Raw genomic sequence first — 19836 nt, 5'->3', positions numbered from 1 at the left:
ATTGTTTGAACATTATATTGGTACATGAATGCATACTTTTTAAGTAATTGCACTTGTCATATCCTGGATTGGAAGTAGGCATATATATTGATTTCTTCTGTTCTATGTAACTGATGACACAAAATCTACTTTGAATATCATGGCATCACCAGAACTTATTCACACATTTCACATAATGTATGCACATATCTAGAGAGGTGATCCTCAGAGATGCAACAATAATATCTTGCTTTTATAATATTACATTTTGATATTTATATACCTTGATTATCCAACATATTCTATATTTCATTCACAGTGAATCTGTTTTAGTTTTGGAAATCGCTATACTTTTACTATTTTTTTTTTTTGCCTGCAGAGTCCTTTTCCTCTGTATGTGCCTAAAAAGCTTCCATCTACCTTTCAAGAACTTTTTCAAATATGATCTCCTTTTAAGGGTTTACTTGACTCCTCTCAACTGCTATTGCTCTATTATTTATGTATACAGCACCTTGTTTGTATTTTATTTTGGCAGCCAATGTATTGTTTTATAATTATATTTATAAATCTATTAACTCTCTTAGCCCAGATACTATCTCTTATTTATATTTGTAGTACGTTATCCTACCATAGTGCTGGGCATATGGTAGTTATTCAAAAATGTTTAAATGGATATTTGAAAATTATTTTGTGTTCATTATGTCATTTGATTTTCCCATATTCAATTAGTCACTAGATCCCATTGCTCTAAGTATTTATTATATCAATCACTTCTTATCTATGCCAATGTCTACTGCCAAGAATTTATACTTTTGTTGTCTGTTGCTCGAATTATTAGTGCATAACCTGATTATGGTCTCTAGTCTCACTCTCCTCCAATTAATACTTTATTTGCCCATCAGAGTAACAATCACAAATCTCACCTTGTTCTCTATACCTTAAAACCTTTAAGTTGGCTACATCTACTTTTAGATACGTAGAGTAAGGGATAGTATATTTATTTTCCTGCTTTAACCAACTAGAAAGTATCAAAACAATTTAGACATTTAGACAATAGGTAGTGCAGGACATTTGATTCCTAAGAGAGAGTAGGCTAATAAAATGAACACTTTGATTGCCTCAGCTTACTGCATGGAAACAATTTCTAGGCCAAAGCAAAGGGAAAGAAAACTAAAACAAAGTCTGGCAGACTTGCTCAGTTGAAGAGACTGAGTTTGAAGTTCAGAGAGATAAATGTATCTAGAATTTGTAAAGCAAAATACTGAAGATGTGAATGCTTTTGGGAAGGGGGTAGCTCTGAGCTCTTCCAAGAGTTAACAGACTTGTAATTATATAAGTCTTAAGGCTGAGTACTGATCTGTGAATGTGTGGAAAGAATTGCCTGAGACTGAAGGGAAAAAAAACTCTCAGGAAGGAATAGGCTAAACCATCCTTAAGCTCGCACAGGGAAGCAATAGTTTGTGTTCCAACTAGCCAGAATGAAACAACCTCTTACTACATGAGCATTAACTAGAGTCTTCAGAAAAAAAGTGCCTCACTAATGGGGACACATTAGCCTAGACTAAAGGTTATTCTCAATCTACTTCACAAAACTTAAAAGCAAATCTCATAAGAGTCAAACTTATTCCAAGCAACAAAGCCCAAAAATATTTAAGTGAGTACTACAAAATCCAGCATCTAACAATGTAAAAATTAATATTGTTAGTATCCAATCTAACATTTCTGAGCACAAAAAGAAGCAGGAAAGTGTAACCCATAGCCAAGAGAAAAATCAATAAATAGATACAGACTATATTTCTATACAGAGGTGAGAGAGATAGAACTGGCTGACAAGGATATCAAAAAAGCTAGTATAAATGTATTCTACATGTTCAAGCAGGTAGAGGAAAACATAAACATAAGATGAGAAAAATCGAAGGTATTAAAAAAGCAAATTGAATTTCTAGATGTGAAAATACATGATCTGAAATAAAAAGTAACTGAATGAGATTAATAGTATATTACACTGAAGAAGAAAAGGTTAGTGAACTTGATGACACAGGAATAGAAACTATCCAAAATGAAACAGAAAAAATATATAAGACTAATGAGATGTGGGATCATAGCAAATTCTCCAATAACATATGTGTAATCGATGAAGGAAGAAGAAAGAGAAAATAAAATATATTTTAGAAAATGCCTATAATTTCTCCAAATCTTATTAAAATTATACATCCATGGATCCAAGAATCTTAATTAGCTTCAATCAGCATAAATGTGAAAAAGGCACATTAAGACTTGTCATAATCAAATTACTAAAAATCAGTGATACAATAAATATCTTAAAAGCATCCGGAGATAAAGAACACATTGTGTTCAGAGGAATAAAGACAAAAATTGCAGCAGACCTGTCATCAGAAACCATGTAAGCTAGAAGATAATGCAGGAACTTCATTAAAGAAACAAAACCAAAAAAAAAAAAAAGAAAGAAAAAACAAAAAAAATGTAAACTATATTTCTATACTGAGAAAAAATATCTTTTTATAATGAAGAAAACTTCTTCATTGTCTTTGGATGCAGAAAGATAGAAAGAGTGCTCTTATTACCATAACAATTAAAAATAGCTTGTAACTACGAGTTACAAACTTATAAATTTTCTTGAACTCATCAGAGAGCTAAGATTATAAGGCATCATGAGGTCTGAAATCCAAAACCAGACAGGCCTCTCCAAGGAGAGAGAGAATGTGAGAATTGGCTCATCTAGGCATAATATGAGAAAGAGTGATGATACGCATCATAAAACCATACAAGAAGAATTCAGCTAGAATTTTCAGAAATTGATAAAAAGGCTGAGTGTGGCTAGCATGACAGTATAGTTACCTGGGAGCCACAAACATAAAAGGAGTCTGTACCTACTCACAAACCCTTTCCATGGGTTTCCATTGGGTGTTCACTAGGAATACTGTGAGAAGGACAGGAGACCGGAAAAAAATTTCCTTCAGTGGTATAGGGTCACTGAAAGGGACTGGGACATTTTACCCCTATGAAATAAAACATTTAAGTCATAGAGGTAGAGGTACAAACCTTAATACTTACAGGATACATTTGAAGTACCACTGTGGCTGGTGATGGGTAAAAGCAAAATACCCTCTACTTACAAGAGAGAGGCAGAAAACAGTCCTAGACACACTTCCTATATCGATCAATACCATTAGAGGTCTCTTATTGCTGGTGATGGGGGGAGGGGAGTCCAGAAACTCCTGAAAAAAACCCAATAAGAATACAAGGCAGAGTTTGGCTCTCATGGGGAGGAGAGACAGGATCATGAGAAACTACTACCACAAAGACCTAGGCACACAGAGCACAACTAAGACTGGGCTGGGTTAGGACAACAAAGAAACATCCTGCCTCCTCACTAGGTAACAGGCATTGGATAATAAACTATAGTAGGCTACCTCTGAGAATGAGGTAAGATTGGGGAGAAAGATCTCCGAGGTGGCATATTACACAGGGAAGGCTGAAAACTGAGGGTATATCAGGAACACATACACACACACACAAACACAACACTCAGCACAGAGTCCCCAAGCCTAACCGCAAAGTAAGGCTAGAGAGGAAACTGAAACCAGTAGAGAACTGTAATCATAGAAACAAAACCAAAACTCAGTTCAACTTCTGACTAGATTGACTCAACACCCAAAACTCATGGTCTGGTAGAAAAAGAAGTGTGTTTATTTCCATATATAAATAATATCTGTGTCGATTTTTACTGTTCTACATACAATGTCTAGTATTCAATAAAAATTATTAGACACATAAAAAGGTTTAAAAAGGAAGCTTGTCATTCAAGACGAAGCAACAGACTCAGACTCAAAGATCACCTAGAAGTTGGAAATTATGTAGGGAATTTAAAATAACTATTACTAAAATGTTAAACATTCTACTTGAAAAGGTAGGCAACATGCATGAGCACACAGAGAATTTTAGCAGAGAGATAAAAACCATAAGAATGAGTCCAATAAAATGCTAGGAGCAACAACAACAACAAAAAAACCAAGACAACAGAAATGATTACCTTCAATGTGTTCCTCGCTTGATATAGGAAATAATCAGTAAATTTAAAATAGTTGATTAAAAATTATCCAGACTAAAACACAAAGAGGAAAAAGAGCGTCCAAGACCTGTGAGGCAATGTAAAACGGTTTAACATGCATGTAACTGGACTTGCAGAAGAAGGAGACAGAGATAATGGGACAAAATACATTTCGGAAAAGATAATAGCCAAAATTAGGTAAAGAAGGCAAATCTAGATCCAAGATTCTTAGAACATACAAAAAAATCCCAATGTATACAAAATATGAAGCCCTACATACATCATGCTTAAAGTGTATAAAACCAAAAATAAATAATTTTGAGGGTATCAACAGAAAAAATACACATTACATACAAAAGAATAGAAATGATAATTATAGCAGATTTTATAACAGAAACTATGCAAGTCAGAAGACCATGGAGGGGGCATCTTTAAAGTACTGAAAAAAAAAGAAAAAAAAAAACTGTCAACCCAGAATATTTACCCAGAAAAATATAACATTTATAAATAAAAACAAAATAAAATTTTTTTTCATAAAAATGAAAGCTGAATGAAATGATTACTAACAGACTTGTACTATAAGAAATGTTATAGGAAATTCTTTACACAACACACAATATCAAAGAGGAAGTCACAAGGGAATTAGTAAATATTTTGTACTGATTAAAAGTGAACACACAACATATCAAGATTAGTGGAACATTGTGAAAGTCATATTTAGAGGGAAATTTATAACATTAAATGTTCACATTAAAAATGAGGGAAGATCTTAAATCACCTTAAGAAGCTAGTAAGAGAAGAGCAAATTTAACCTGACAAATAGAAGAAAGTAAATAATAAAGTGAATAGCATAAATTAATAAAATAGAAAACAAAAAATTTTAAATCAATGAAACAAAAAACTGATTCTTTAGAAAACTGAAAAAAAATTGATTAACCTTTATTCAGGCCGATCAAGAAGAAGGAAAAAAGCATAAACTAACAATATCAAAAATATAAAAATGAACATCACTAAATATCCTACCTATACTGAAAGTATAATAAGTACCTACGAACAACTTTGTACCCACCAATTAGGGAACCTAGATAAATGGAATAATTCCTTGAACGTCACAATATATCAAAGCTTACTCAAGAAGAAATAAATAACTGGAATAGCTAGTATTAGTTAAATAAAATGAATTTCTAGTTAAAAATCTGCACATGACGAAAACGCCAGGCTCAGGTGACTTCACTGGCAAATTATATAATTATTTCATCTTTAGAAAGTATATAAACTTTATATAAATTCTTCCAAAAAATAGAAGAAGGAACACCTCCCAAGTCATTTTATAAGGTTAGCATTACTCTGATAACGAAATGTGACAAACATATAACAAGGGAGAAAAATAGAGACCAATATTTCTCAAAGACATAGGTGCTGAAAAAAAAAAACAAGGTCAATGCAATTGGGACCAAATATAGTTTTTCTTGGGCATGCAATCAATGTAATTTGCCATATTAAAAAACAAACAAAAATGATATAACATTCTCAATAAATGAAGACAAAACCCATTTGACAAATTAAACACCCAGTCATTATAAAAATTCTCAGAAAACTAGAAATTAAAGGAAATTTCTTCAGTTTGATGAAAGGCAACTACAAAAAGCCTGTAGCTAACATAGTACTTCATGGTGGGAGACTACATGCTTTTCCCCTCGGTTTGGTAACAAGGCAAATATATCTACTCCTACTACTCCTGTTAAACATCCCTATGACTAAGCAGTTTCACTCCTAGTGGTTTCCCAAATGAAATAAACACATATCTTCATAAAGACCTGTATAAGAATGTTTATAGATGCTTTACTTATAATAGCCTCAAACTGGAAATAATCAAAATACCATCAAGCTGTGAATGAATAAGCAGATTGTTGTATATCCATACGATGGACTACTACTCAACAATAAAGAGGAACAAAGTACTGAAACACATCAGTGATTCTATAAAACATTACTGTTAGTGAAATAAGTCACACACAAAAGAGTAGAAATTATATTATTCCATTATATAAAATTCTAAATAGGCAAAACTATAGTGTCAGCAAAATGTTCGACATTTTCCAGGGGGTCGGGGTGGGGAGGAATTAACTGCAAAGGGAACATTGCAGTAACTTTTCATGGTGATGAAAAGTTCTATATCATAGTTGTGATGTGGTTATGCTACTGTATCCAATTGTCCAAACTCATCGAAGAATATACTTATATGTAAATATAAATATGTATGTAAATTGTACTTCAATAAAACTAACTAAAAATATTTAACAGGAAAATAAATGAGTGGGGGAAAATAGACCTTTTAGTGACTCTGCATTGTCCATAATAAAGTTTGCTGAATAAGTCTCAGTAGCCACCTCAGTAGGGAGTAGAGAAACTAAGGAGAGTTTCAAAAATGTGCATAGAGGAGGGGCAAAAGGAATAAACTGGTTTTGGTGATAAAGAAAGGATGACTAAGGAACTGTTGAGGGAGGGCCATTTTGAACAAAACTCATTATTTACATGGTCCTTCATGAGCTAAGCCTTGCCTACCTCTCCTCCTAACTAGCTAACTCTCTCTCTCTTACTCTGTTTTTACTCTACTTATCTGTCAGCTCTTCTGAAAATTCCTTTGTGCCCTTCTCATAGATCTATGCTAGGCACTGCCCTTTATTCACTTCATACCCTTTGTCCTTTCTAGGTCAATCATCTGCTTTTATGTTTTCGATTATTATACCAATGATGTCAAATAGCCACAGAGGTTATTTCTTTTCTGCATATTGTCAAAGTGTTCTTAGGCAATGAGACTAGCTAAGTGAATTGGATTTGGGGATGGAGAAAGGAAAAGGAGGCATTTACAAAAGAAGGCAAAGATGGGGAAAAAATGAGGAAGAGAAACGTTCGTTAGTATTTCAAAATTATTATCCTTCCAGACTTAGTAGTATTTTCTCCTAGCACCATATAGTTCTTCTCTTAAGCACATAACACAGTTGAAATCATTTATTTAACATCTGTCTTCGGGGCTAACCTGCAATCTTTTTGAAAGTCTGTCTTATTTACTTCTGGAATTCCCCAAACAAAACTGGGTGCTTAGCACCTAGTAATCACCCACTAAATATCTGTTGTCTGACTGACTACTCTAGCTCTCAAACTTGTTGCTTCATCCAAGCCGAACTTGTGCACTATATTGTTTCATGCCCCTGTACATTTATTTTAATGTTTCTTCTGCCTGGATTGTGCAGTTCTCCTGATTTCTTCCTATCTGCCTTCCAACCCTACTCTACAAGGCAAATTCTTGCTTTTATTTCCAATGCAAGCTTAAATGTCTTCTCTAGAAATCCTCTCTGACTTCACTAAAGCAGAGTTTTGTGCCACTCCCGTACCCTGTACATCCTTCACTTGTTGCTAGCTCTGCATTGAAATGATGTTTCCATGTCCGTTTTCCTTTCTTTTTTTAAAAAAAATTATTTTTGTTTTTTAAATTTTATTTATTTGTTTATTTATCTGTCACTATATATTTGACCCCCTTTACCCAGTTTACCTCTCCCCTTTCTCTTCCCCCCTGCCCTCTGGTAACCACTAGTCTATTGTCCATGTTTTTCTTTCTTAGTTGATTCGGACTCTACCACAGCTGCCATAGTAATTAGCACACAGTAGGCTCCTAATATAGATTTGTTAAATGAATGATTTCTTTTCCAATCAGTCATGTGATATTTACAGAGAAGCATTATGCCTAGATAATTATTGGGTTTGTGAAGATAACGAGCCCCAAATTCTTTATATGGAAACTAGTTTAAAAAGAATGAATCAATTCCTACAAAGGTGGATGCCAAACCTCAAATCCTTGGAGAGAGTTGTTATTGGAACTTCTAACCACTGCTGTAATGAGATTTAAATAGATAGTAAAGCAACCCAATTTTTATCAAGAAGTTCTCCAAAAGGAAAATAATAAGTTTATATCTACGATTCCTTTAAAATCAGAAGTTAGTCATATTAGCTCGAAAATAACTAAATGCAAAGTCATGAAGAGATTATGCAAAGGAACTTTTCATGTGGCCTAATTCAACTTTGTGTGAGGCAAGTGCCTTAGTTAACCCAACTCATGTTTTTTAAGTATTATAATTGTGTTATTTACTAACTTCCAGGAATTAGAATTAAAATATGATTATTGGGAAATTTTTAACCATAACAAAAACAATTTTTTTTGTTAGCATGTAGGACAAATTATTTGTGACTATGTAGTTTGTAAGTGTGTTAGATCTGTAAAGTAATGGTTTAGCTGAAATGTAAGAACTTTAAGGCAAGTACACAGATGCTTCCACTTCTACAATTTTTATCAACATGCTAGAGAGAGGAATGTGTAGTTCAGAATTAGGTCCGAAGTCAACATATTCAATTCTCCCAATGACACCAAGATTTGAAAGCAAGTGATTTCAGTGATGGAAACGAATATAGTTCCAGCTGTTTAAAAAATATATGTGTGTATGGAAGCAAAAACCTCAACTCCTCCTTCCTGGTTATAGATAAGTCATTCCGTTACAAATACCTAAAAATCATGTTTATGTTAAAAGAAGAAATAATGAGAAAGTCCATAGATAAGTGTCTGTTAATTCTCTATGGTTTGGTAGTCTTGGGGTTTGTGGTGAGAGTGAGGCAGGAGTGAACTGGAAGGAGACCTGTGTTCTGGGTTCAAGTCAACTATACCATTTGAGTCACTTAAGGAAAATGTCAATTTATTCCTCATATAAAATAAGCCCTGCCTACCTGAAGCTCCTTGCACAGAACCAAGGCTATACGCATACCCTGGACCTATAGAGGGAGCAGGATGGTGATCACGAAGGATCTTCTTTTTCCCTTTTATTTCATTAAACTCAGTGAAGAAAATTCTCCTGGAAACATATGGCCTACCAAGCTAGATTATTTCATATCTACTGAAAGATCTTACTACAAATTCCATTCCATTCTGATCAAGCCTTTTCTAGAATATAAATCTAGAATTACTACTAAATTGTCATGTGCTCGGGTAAACACTACCCTGAAATTATTTCATAATTGTTTTATTCATTCAATAGTCATTCATTCATCAAAATTTATTGAACACCTACTGTCATCCAGGTATTTCACTGCTTATTGTCACTGCCCTCATCAAATGCATAATCTAGTGGGATAAATGAACAAGTATCTACAACACCAAGAGTAAACCCTATAAACTATTAACTAGGTGATTATATGTCAATATAGGTTCACCAATTGCAACATATGTGCTACTGTGGCAGGAGATACTGATAACGGAGGAGGCTGTTGCATGTTTTATGGCAGCAGGGGGATATGGGAAATCACTGTACCTTCTTCCCAATTTTGCTGTCAAAACTGCTTAAAAAAATAAAACCCTAAAATATATATACATATAAAGAAACATACATAAAAAAATGAACAAGCAAATGAAATGATTACAAATTGCAGTGAGTGCAATGGAAAAAATCATAGAGAATAAGAGAAAGCATGTGAAATGACTTATTTTACATGTGGGTTTTGGGGAAAGTCTCTCCAGGAGGTGATAAAGTTGAAATATGAAGAATCAGAAGGAACTAGCTATGATGTGTGTGTGTGGGTGAGTGTGTGTGAATGTTCCAGTTAGAGGTGAGACATAAGTAAAGCCCTAATATGAGAAAAAGAAAGGCAAATATGAGCGGCTGAAAGAAGGCCAGTGGCATGAGCTGAAATTTGAGAGGCATGATCATGCAGGACTGAATAAGACCAAGTAATTAGTCTAAATTTTATTCTACTGACACGGGAAACCATTGAAGGATTTTCAGCAGTTAAGTAATATGATCCTTCCTGTATACTGAAAGAACTAGTAAGAGTAAAAGTAGCCAGGTTAGGTCTGTCTTCTCCCCTGCATCTAGACTATAATAGTAAATAGAGAATAGGTGGTGACCATTAGGGCCTAGTGCTGAGTACAGAGAAGGCATCCAGTGAATGCTTATGGAATAAATGAAAGTAATAGTTACATTTTAGATATGGTGTACTCTTCTATTTTAATAACATTTAAAATAGTAACTAAGCAAAATGTAAGTGCATTAAAAGACCTTGCATTATGAAACTAACAGCACCTGTTTTATTTTTACATCTAGAATTTGGTATAAAATGAAAACCACATTCATCTAGGCAAAGAAAATGAAGAGAAAAGGGAAGAGAGACGATAATTTTTTTCCTCCTGCCCATGATCCTATTTCCTCCGACTCATTTTTCTGTGAATGTCTTTGACTAATTTAAGGAACCTATTCCTGACTACAGGAACCATATGTTGTTTCTAAATGTTATGCCCTTAGAAACAGTTTAAGTTTTTTTTTTTTGGTGGGGGGGAGGGGTTACTCATACTTGAACTTTATAAAAAACATTATCATAATCATAAATAATCTGAGTAGGAGTATGATCTTTTGAATGTTTGATAGAGATAGTAAAATATTTCACTTTTGCTTATTCATTAAAGCCATGAAATTCCACTATTAACTGTGTATGTACAATATGATTTGGATTGTCACTTCATGATCACACAACTGTGAATAACAGGTCATTTGATTTTATGCTGATTTTATTTACGTATGGAGGTCTATAGCACTGAAAGATCAATAATTTATGCTGTATTTTACATTTATACTTTGTTCACTAGTCTAAAAGCCTAAATTGGTTCTTAATACATTACAACCAAATCACTTGACTATTATTTCTCTTTAATTTGCTCATAATAATAATAAAAGAGGCTTCATTAGATGAAATAACTCTATGGTCAAAATAATGCAAAGATCAAAGACATGGGCTCTTGCACTCTTCGTGAATGTGTCCAGTTTGATAATCGCTGAGTGTGGGAATGGGAGACAGCTATGGCATCCTTAGATGCCAGGCTTATGCTCCAGAGATCCCTACTCCTTCAAACAAATGTACTGATGCCCCAAATAACTGGCCAATCATGTTTTCAGAATGAAGCATCTTGGGCACAAGTCTGTGTGAATCACTATCAATCTGGCATGGCCTTTACTTAGAAAGGTGGGTTCTGCAAAGCAAAATTCTCCAAGAAACTAGGGATCTGAAAACTATTGTTTTTAAGAGCAACTTCCAATTACTTAGTTGTTTTCTATTCTTTAAGCTTTTAAAAGCATTTTTGCCTTTAGTAATTATAATCTAAGATCGATGTAAAGCTTTTTCATGATGATGATGATGATGATGATGATGATGATGATGATGATGATAATGATGATATGAATAACATAACATTTTTTTAATGATTACTATGTGCAAGCTCTGAGCTGGACACTTTCTTTGTATCATCTCATTTATTCTTTATAACAACCCTATGAGCCAGATATTACCATCTCCACTTTACTGATGAGTAAACGGAGGCTTTGTGCTCTTAACCGCCACCTCTTAATGTCTCTTACAAGATAGTGTTTCCTTAGAGAGAAAATTGGTGGAAATATACTGCTCTCCCTACTCCTGGAAGAGACAGTCCAGTATTTTTGTCATGTTCATAGTCACTTCGATGATTATCTCTCTGGACAACTTGAGATTGTGTGCCAGGATTTTTGTTAGGTGAGTAACAAGGTATTTCTGTTTTTGACGGTTGAAGAAATTGAAGCTCAAAGTAAATGTATAACTTGTCTAAAGTGAGAATTGTAATTTTGGAGCAAGAGCCAGGTTTAACTTATGATTCCACCATACACTAGCATTGCTATCTTTGTTAAACTTTTTAACCTCTCTGAGCCTCTGCATTTAAATCATGCTGATAGTGTGACTATATAATAAGTTCCTAATTGTTAGAATCCAATTATTAGGATCCTATTGGAAAGATTAAAACAAGAGCCCATGTCAGTGCCTGCTACAGAGTAGCTGCCCTATGAAAGTAGCTATCATTGTCACTTCAATTTACCATCTCACACAAGAAAAGAGCTAATGCCCTCTTCTCTCCAGGCATTCACAGACACCACCTGGGATGTACTTTTCTTGTTATCTAAGGAGGGAACGCCCATGAAGCCTATCTCCATCATGGAAGAATTCTTGGCCCATTTCCTCCTGGAAACAAATCTGAAATTTAGTTTTGTCAAAGTGACAGTAACTGTAAGATATGACCATTAATGGTGTAAATTTATATTCTTAATGTACCATAATCTTTCATAAGATAAACAAATTAAAGGTTGACTTGAATACTTTTCATTTGTTCATACTTAGTAGGAGATGAATAAATCAGTGAGATGAAATAAAGCATACAGAATGATTGACAAGTATGTTTTCTGGAGGATGGGGCATATATATGTATTCCTTTTATAGAATGAAATTTGAAACAACATATGCAGGGGGAGAGAAGCTTCTATAAATTTTAAAGAATTCTTCAGTGTTAAAAAAATTCTCAGTTGCATGTTTTTACCTTTGGATTTTGAAATGTTAAGACCTTTGCTCTTTTACTTGGAGGGAAAGGAAATATTTGTAAGAGTTGAAATGTCAGAAGCCATTCTTTGTGCCTTGAAGGCCTGAGATCAAAAACCCCAGGATGGAGAGATTAAGAATAAACAAAAGTAGAAGCAGAATGAGATGTCCAGCAGGATTCTGAATGGGCACTCTTGCTCTTTGAACAGTTCTTTTGGCACTAATTCATTCCCAGCTAACTACTCTGCCCGCTCTTTGATTCTCTCTCTTACTGTTTTTTGCTCACCGCTTTGGTTACCAATACTCCTCTTGCGTGCTCTTTTTTATCTTCTCAATAATTCTCTGTTAAGGCCAACTTGCCTTTGATCTTTGGCTCCACCTTCTGGATTTGCTCTACACCTGTGTTCATCTAGACTCACCTTGACTGCTTTTGGCTTCTGAATTCCATTTCAAGACAAACCCTTGATGAATGTTTGCATATTTAGTCGCCCTTTCTGACTGCTTCCTGGATCTTTCCCAACTACTCTCAACTAGTCATAGAGTATGGACCAGGATATACCTATATCTATATCTACATCTACATCTATATCTATCATCTATATCTATATCTATATCTATATATCTATCTATATCTATCTATATCTATATCTATATCTATATATCTATCTATATCTATCTATATCTATATCTATATCTATATATCTATCTATATCTATCTATATCTATATCTATATCTATATATCTATCTATATCTATCTATATCTATATCTATATCTATATATCTATCTATATCTATCTATATCTATATCTGTCTCTATCTCTATCATCTATCTATATCTATCTATCTATATCATCTATATCTATATCTTAATAATCAAAAATCTTCATTTTGGAGACCAGTGATGAGCTTAATATGTAAAAGAATCTTAGTTTTAAAAAAGTATTTTCTAACAAAAGCAAGGTCCACAGTGGCTAAATTCTATGTGGTATGACTTAAGATGAATGAATGAATAAAATACTATTTTATTTGGCCAGGATCCCCTTGTCTATTTGTTTATATTTTAGAACAAAAGAAAGATTCAGAGGATAATAACTTTTGTCCTATAATTTAAGACAAATGGTAGATTGTTCTAATCAAGTCAATGATCATTTTAGAAATGTCCAAAATTAATGGTTGAAATTATATCCTAATATTTTAGCTTTATTCATAGCCCAAGCCTTATCATCTATTCCAAATCAAAATTTAAAAAACTCTGATTAATAATTATAAACTTTCTCAGAATATTTAAAAAGACCTTTCCTTAAACATTTGGTCAGCTTTATTGTTATTATTATTATTATTAATTAGTCAACTCTTTCCAACATTCATATTATATACTGGAGGAGACATGTTCATTTATAACATCTATACTTCATGAAGAGTAAAATTCACTTCTATATTACAGATGTTATAAACATTATCACCAGTCATGGGAGACATGCCAGAGCATTCTGGCCTATATTACAAGGCATTTTATCATAAACATTGAGACAACTTTAACTCCTTTAAATGGATAGTTTGTTTAGTATGTATTTTGTGTCATGCTATGTTTATTTAACATTTCATAAATTATAATACTATTAGTAATGCTTTATCTCATGTCACTTTTACTACCAATATTTTAAAATAATTATTTATTGTGTTCTCTTTCTAAAAAGATCATACAGAACCTTAATATAAATAATACTTCAAAAGTTGCAACATACACTCTCCAGTATCAGTTTTCAGAAATTTTGCTAGTCACTGATTTTTTCAGCCATTTATTCACTAAACATTTACTGAAAGCCTTTTGTGCACCAGGTTTTACTATGCATGTTGTTGAGTATATGGACAAATAAAATATGATTATTATCTCAATAATCTCATAGTTTAGATGGAAGGTAAAGAAATCATACAAATAATTATAATACGCTATAATATAGGTTAAATGGAGTTATTTATAAATTGCAGATATGAGAGCCTTTTTTCTGTCTACAGGACTATGGAAAGCTACCGAAAGAAGATAAAATTTGGGTTGGCTTTGAAGAATGAGCAAGGATGTTGCAGAGGCAAGTGATCTAGAAAGCACATTCCAGGAAGGAGCATTATATATGCAAGGAAGCTGGAATTACATGAAGAGAGACAAGGACGCAGGTGAATGCATGAAGCATGTGGGTAACATCAAGCAGGACAAGAATGCAAGGAACACATCAGGGAAGTTATGTAGATGAAATGATGAGTGGGCACTTGTTGAGATGGTTTAGACTTGGCACTCTTTGTGATAGAGGCAAAAAGATTCATCAAAATGAAAAAGATGGATGATATCAAGATCAAAAACACAATTTTACATGATCCTCAAATCTGTTTCAGATTTTTCTGACCCATGCACAGAGAAATTTCCATTTATAGCTCCCTTGCTGCTAGGCAAGCTCACATGAAAGTTTAGGCCAATAAATTATAAGCAAAGTTTAATGTGTTACTTCTGGGCTGAGGCAGTGAAAAGCCCCTGTGTTATTTTCCAGTGTCTCTGGAAAATATTTTCCAAGGGGACCTCATGGTGATATCAAGAGGAACCACAAGATCATAGCTGCCTGAGTGCACGAGTCACCATATCCAAGACAATTTTGCCCAGAGAGTTGCCCAGATCCACAATGGATTTGGTGGAAGGAATATATTTTTTTAAAAAAATGTTATTAAGCCATTGGATTTAGGGGGTTTTGTTACTGCAGCATAGCATAGTTGGTCCTTACCAAAACACAAATATAAAAGTCGATTCTTAATGAGCATACAATTCAAAGAGGCAGAAAAAGATGGATTCAAGGTCAAAAGTTAAGAGGTTTGGAGAGAAATAAGGCCATTTCATCCTCTGAAACATCTGGGAAAATTTCGGGAGGAACAAAAATAAAGAAAAGTTTGGAGACAGAAAAGGGGAAGTTTGAAGAAGTTTACTCATGATAGACGCTACATTTCTGTGATAATAGAAATGAAGTCTTCTGCTGAGAAGGTGAGCGGCGAGACTGAAGGGAGTAAAATTATTGAGCAGTTGCTGAGGGGAGAGTTACTATAGAGAATAGGAAAGAGAGTGGGATAGATAGAAGGGACAGAACTATAGGGTGGGGTAGGTACCCTGTACTTCAAGCTGTCAACATGAGTTTCATTTAAAAATATTAGCAAATGAAATCCAGAACTGTAATAGTGTATTACTAGTGACCTAATATGAGTTATTAATACATGGTGAAAAAGAATTTGGTTTAGTTCAGAAACCATTTTTACTAAAACTTAATCAACACAGGAATAAAAGGAAACTACATAAATGTGATCAATACTACTTATGCAAAATCACAAGCAGACATTCTAAACATTAACCTAAGAAACTCGCTATATAATATAATAATATAATTTTAAAAAGATAAAATGTTAAACTGTTATAAGGGATATTGGTAAGATACCTGTATATACAGCATCTATTTTAAAAACAATAGTGTGGCTCTGTACTAGCAATAATCAGATAGTATTAGAAATGGAACAATAGTCTATAAACAATAATACAAAAACTTCAAAATATTTTAAAATAAATTTAATTAGAGAGACATAGAGCATAGAGGAATATAACTGTAAAATCTTATTGAAGAGCTACATCAAGAACTAAACAATGAAAAACCATACCTGGCTCTTTCAAGAGAAGAATTAATTTTATAAATACGTCAATTCTCCCCATTTTGTTATATATATATATGTGTATATATCTATATCTATAATGAAATTCCAATTAAAATCTATACGATCTTAGAAAATTGAATTGTCTTGCATTTTATATGGAAGAATAAATGTCCAAGAGATGCTAAGAAATGTATGAACATAAAAAATAATGACAAGATTCCTTGCCAGGTATTAAAATGTTATAAAGTCAGCATAATCAAAATGGTTGGGTATTAGCATATGAATAGACTAATTGATTAGTAGACCAAAACAAAAATTGCAGAATGCATGGGAACTCAATATAGGATAAAAGTGATTTTCACTTCAAAGGGGAGAGAATGGTTTAGTAAATAAGCACATTTTATTTCTGTATTAGTAAATAGCATAATTAGCTACATATTTGAAAAAAAGCTATAGTTGGACTGCTACCTCATATGATATCTATAAAAACATTGCATTAGTCTTATGAGTAAAAAAATAAAATAATAAAAATTTAAAAAGAAAATTTAGGAGATCATATGTATAATCTATATATTGGGGATACATTTTAAAGCATGTTAGTAATCTAGAAATTATTTTTAAAAATATGTGATTGACCTTTTATCGATACTAAACATTTTCTTAAGGAAAAAAATAGTTAGAATGCACTGAGCTTCAAGTACCAAGAAATCCAACCCATACAGGTGTTTTATGAGCTCACATGCCTGGAAGTCCAGAGGCAGGGTGAACTTTAACTCAGTCGCTTAACTCAGTGTCTTTATCCAAATCATTTCTCTGTGACTCTCTCAACTTTGACCCCTTTTTTGGATTGGCTTCCTCCTGGCTGATATCAAGATGGCTACAATAGTTTTTCTGGACGTGGCATCAACGCTTGACAATGTCCAGGAGAAAAAAGAGACAATTTCTTCCAATGACCCACTTTTAAGAGTGAGGGAAAAACCTTTCAGGAGTTTCCTCTCACACCTCATTGGCCCCAACTGGCTGCATTTCTGAATCCCTGTGGCAAGAGAAATGAATTGATGGGCATAGGCTTAAGAGTGTATGTATAAAAGGATTGTCACAAAATTTGGTTTTCTCAGTGTGGGGGATTGTATGTAATTTTTACTTTTTTCTTCAATATCAGATTGAATTTTAGAAGTAAACATATTATTACTATAATCAGAAAAAATGATAAAGCTATTTTTTGTGTGTGGAAAAGTTATTACATAATGATAGATTTCTGGGAGAGTCTGGATTTACATACATTTTTTATTTATCATTTCTTTTTCATCTTTGTCTTGTCAGGAAATTTTTTTAATGTAATGTTCTTTTAAAAATGGCCCCCCAAATAGTATGCATGAATGAGAGAATTTCCTCCAACAATTTGCAATGAGTTTAATTATGTTTATTAAACATTAGCAGCTCAATTAATATTTACTTCTCATCAAACTTCTCTGCTTAGTTAGAACAACAGTAAGGTTGATAGACAGGCTTGAATTATATTCTTGCAACGATTACCCTTGTTTTATGCCCTTGAAACAATGATAAGTTATGCCACTCTCATCTAAGAAGAAGAAACACACTGGTTCCTTTTGATCTGATCTAAGAGTGATGATGAACGAATTCCTGTGAAAGTATGAGCACTGGGTTCAGGAGAGAAGTATAGAGTGTCCCCACTCACTTGTAGAATTTGGTCATCTCATCTCATCAGCTGTTCTTACTGGGACTCTTGGACCCCAGGAAATGCCACTGGTGCTACCACTTGTAGTAGGCTATTTTTAGCACTGGCTCTGCCTTGGGAAACTGGAGAACTTGAACATTCACTGACAAGGAAGTTGAAGAGAGCAAAGGCTTAAGTGAGAAAGATGAGATGCTTTTTTTCCTCCTGTGATTTTATTTGGTAGCTAGTCATCTAGTTAGCAAATTCTAGGAGATAACAAAGAGATAATGTGTTGAGTAGTAAGAGATGGTTGGCAGAAGGGAAGATAGCTGGCAGTAGGAATAAGCGTGGAGCATTTTGATGTGGAGAGGAGGAAAAACAATGGAGCGGATTCACTTAAACAAAGAGGAAAAGTTAAGGGCAGAGAGGCTGTTTCTAGAGAAGTCAGTCAAAACCTAGAGTTGAAATTTTTAAAAGTTTGGAGAATGGCTAAAAAAGTCAGATATGATAACTTTTCAGCCGTGTGAATTTAGACAAATTACTTAAACCTCTCTGAGCCTCAGGTTTTTTTAATTACAAAAAGTGGGTATTAAATACCTACCTCACAGGATTATGAGGCTTGAATGGGCCAAATGTCTGTAAAACACTCATCATGGTGCCTAGAACATAGGAAGCACTTATAAAGAGTGGCTACTATTATTATTATTATTTTGTTTTAATTTTCATGTTCTGAATCAAATTATTCCAGTGTTCATAAAGAGGCAAAAACGTAATAAACTATATGGCAAGGGGGACATTCTAGCTCTTGTTCTTCATAAACATACACTCATACAGAGGGAAACAAATTAAAGATGCATCCTTTGTAGCACAATCCATCCATAATGAGGTAATGCTCAAGAGAGTTATTATACTACATTACTTGGACACTGTTCACCTCTGTTTTGTAGTTGTTCAGCAAAGAGAGAAAACCTTCTGAACTATCATGAACATGGGTTAAGTGTACTACGTGTTTATGGGCTAACCAATGTAAATCAATGTATCTCCTTTAGATGCTGTGTGCTAACTAAATGTAATAGATCCCAAAGGCAAAATTAAACAAAAGATAGGTAAATGCATCAATATTAACACAATCAAAGAATAAAAAAAGATATTGTAATGCCTCAAGTTGATATTTGGCAAAGATTATTAAACTTCAAAACAAGAAAATATAAAATTAGTATTAGAATTATATTTGTGTGTTCTAAGCAAAAGTAAAATAACTCACAGAAGATACTCTTGCACTGGCTAGGACTTTGGACTATATGACTTCTAAGAGCCTTCCAACTCCCAGGAAAAAGTAATATTATTATTCCTTTACTGTAAAAAAAACCCAAACAAACACTAAATGTTGTCTTTTTAAGAATTTTTTTTAATTTCTTTTTAAAATTTTAATTAGTTTCACGTATACAGTACATTGGTTAGACATCTATATAGTTAGTAAAATAATACCCCCAATTGCTCCCTCCCTCCCCTGACCCTCCACCTAGCCAGTGTATTATGCTAATTGACATTCCCTATGCCATGCTCCCCATCCCCGTGACCATAAGCTCCTAATTTGTACTTCGTTAGCCCTTCACCCTATTTTCCCAGCCCCCCAAACACCCCTCCCCTCTGTCCATCACCAAATTGTTCACTATATTTGTGAGTCTGTTTTTGATTAGTTTGTTCCTTTTGTTCCCTAGATTCCGCATATAAGCGAAATCATATAGTGTTTATCTTTCTCTGTCTGACTTAAATACCTTCCACCAAAGCAATATCTTTTTCCATGCCCTTCCTTTTCATATGTAGAGGTGTTGTTTTCTTATCTTTTCAGCCACTCTATATTCTGATTGGAGCACTTAATTCTTTTCCAATTAAGGTACTTATTGATAGGAATGTAGTTGTTATCATTCTTTATTCCTGTTTTTGATACATGTTTTTTCTTCTTAAAGAAGTCCCTCCAACATTTCCTATAAT

This window comes from Pteropus alecto, unplaced genomic scaffold (genome assembly GCF_000325575.1).
Source record: "Pteropus alecto unplaced genomic scaffold, ASM32557v1 scaffold7, whole genome shotgun sequence".
In the NCBI taxonomy this organism is placed as follows: domain Eukaryota; kingdom Metazoa; phylum Chordata; class Mammalia; order Chiroptera; family Pteropodidae; genus Pteropus; species Pteropus alecto.
Note: the sequence above shows the minus strand (reverse complement) of the source record.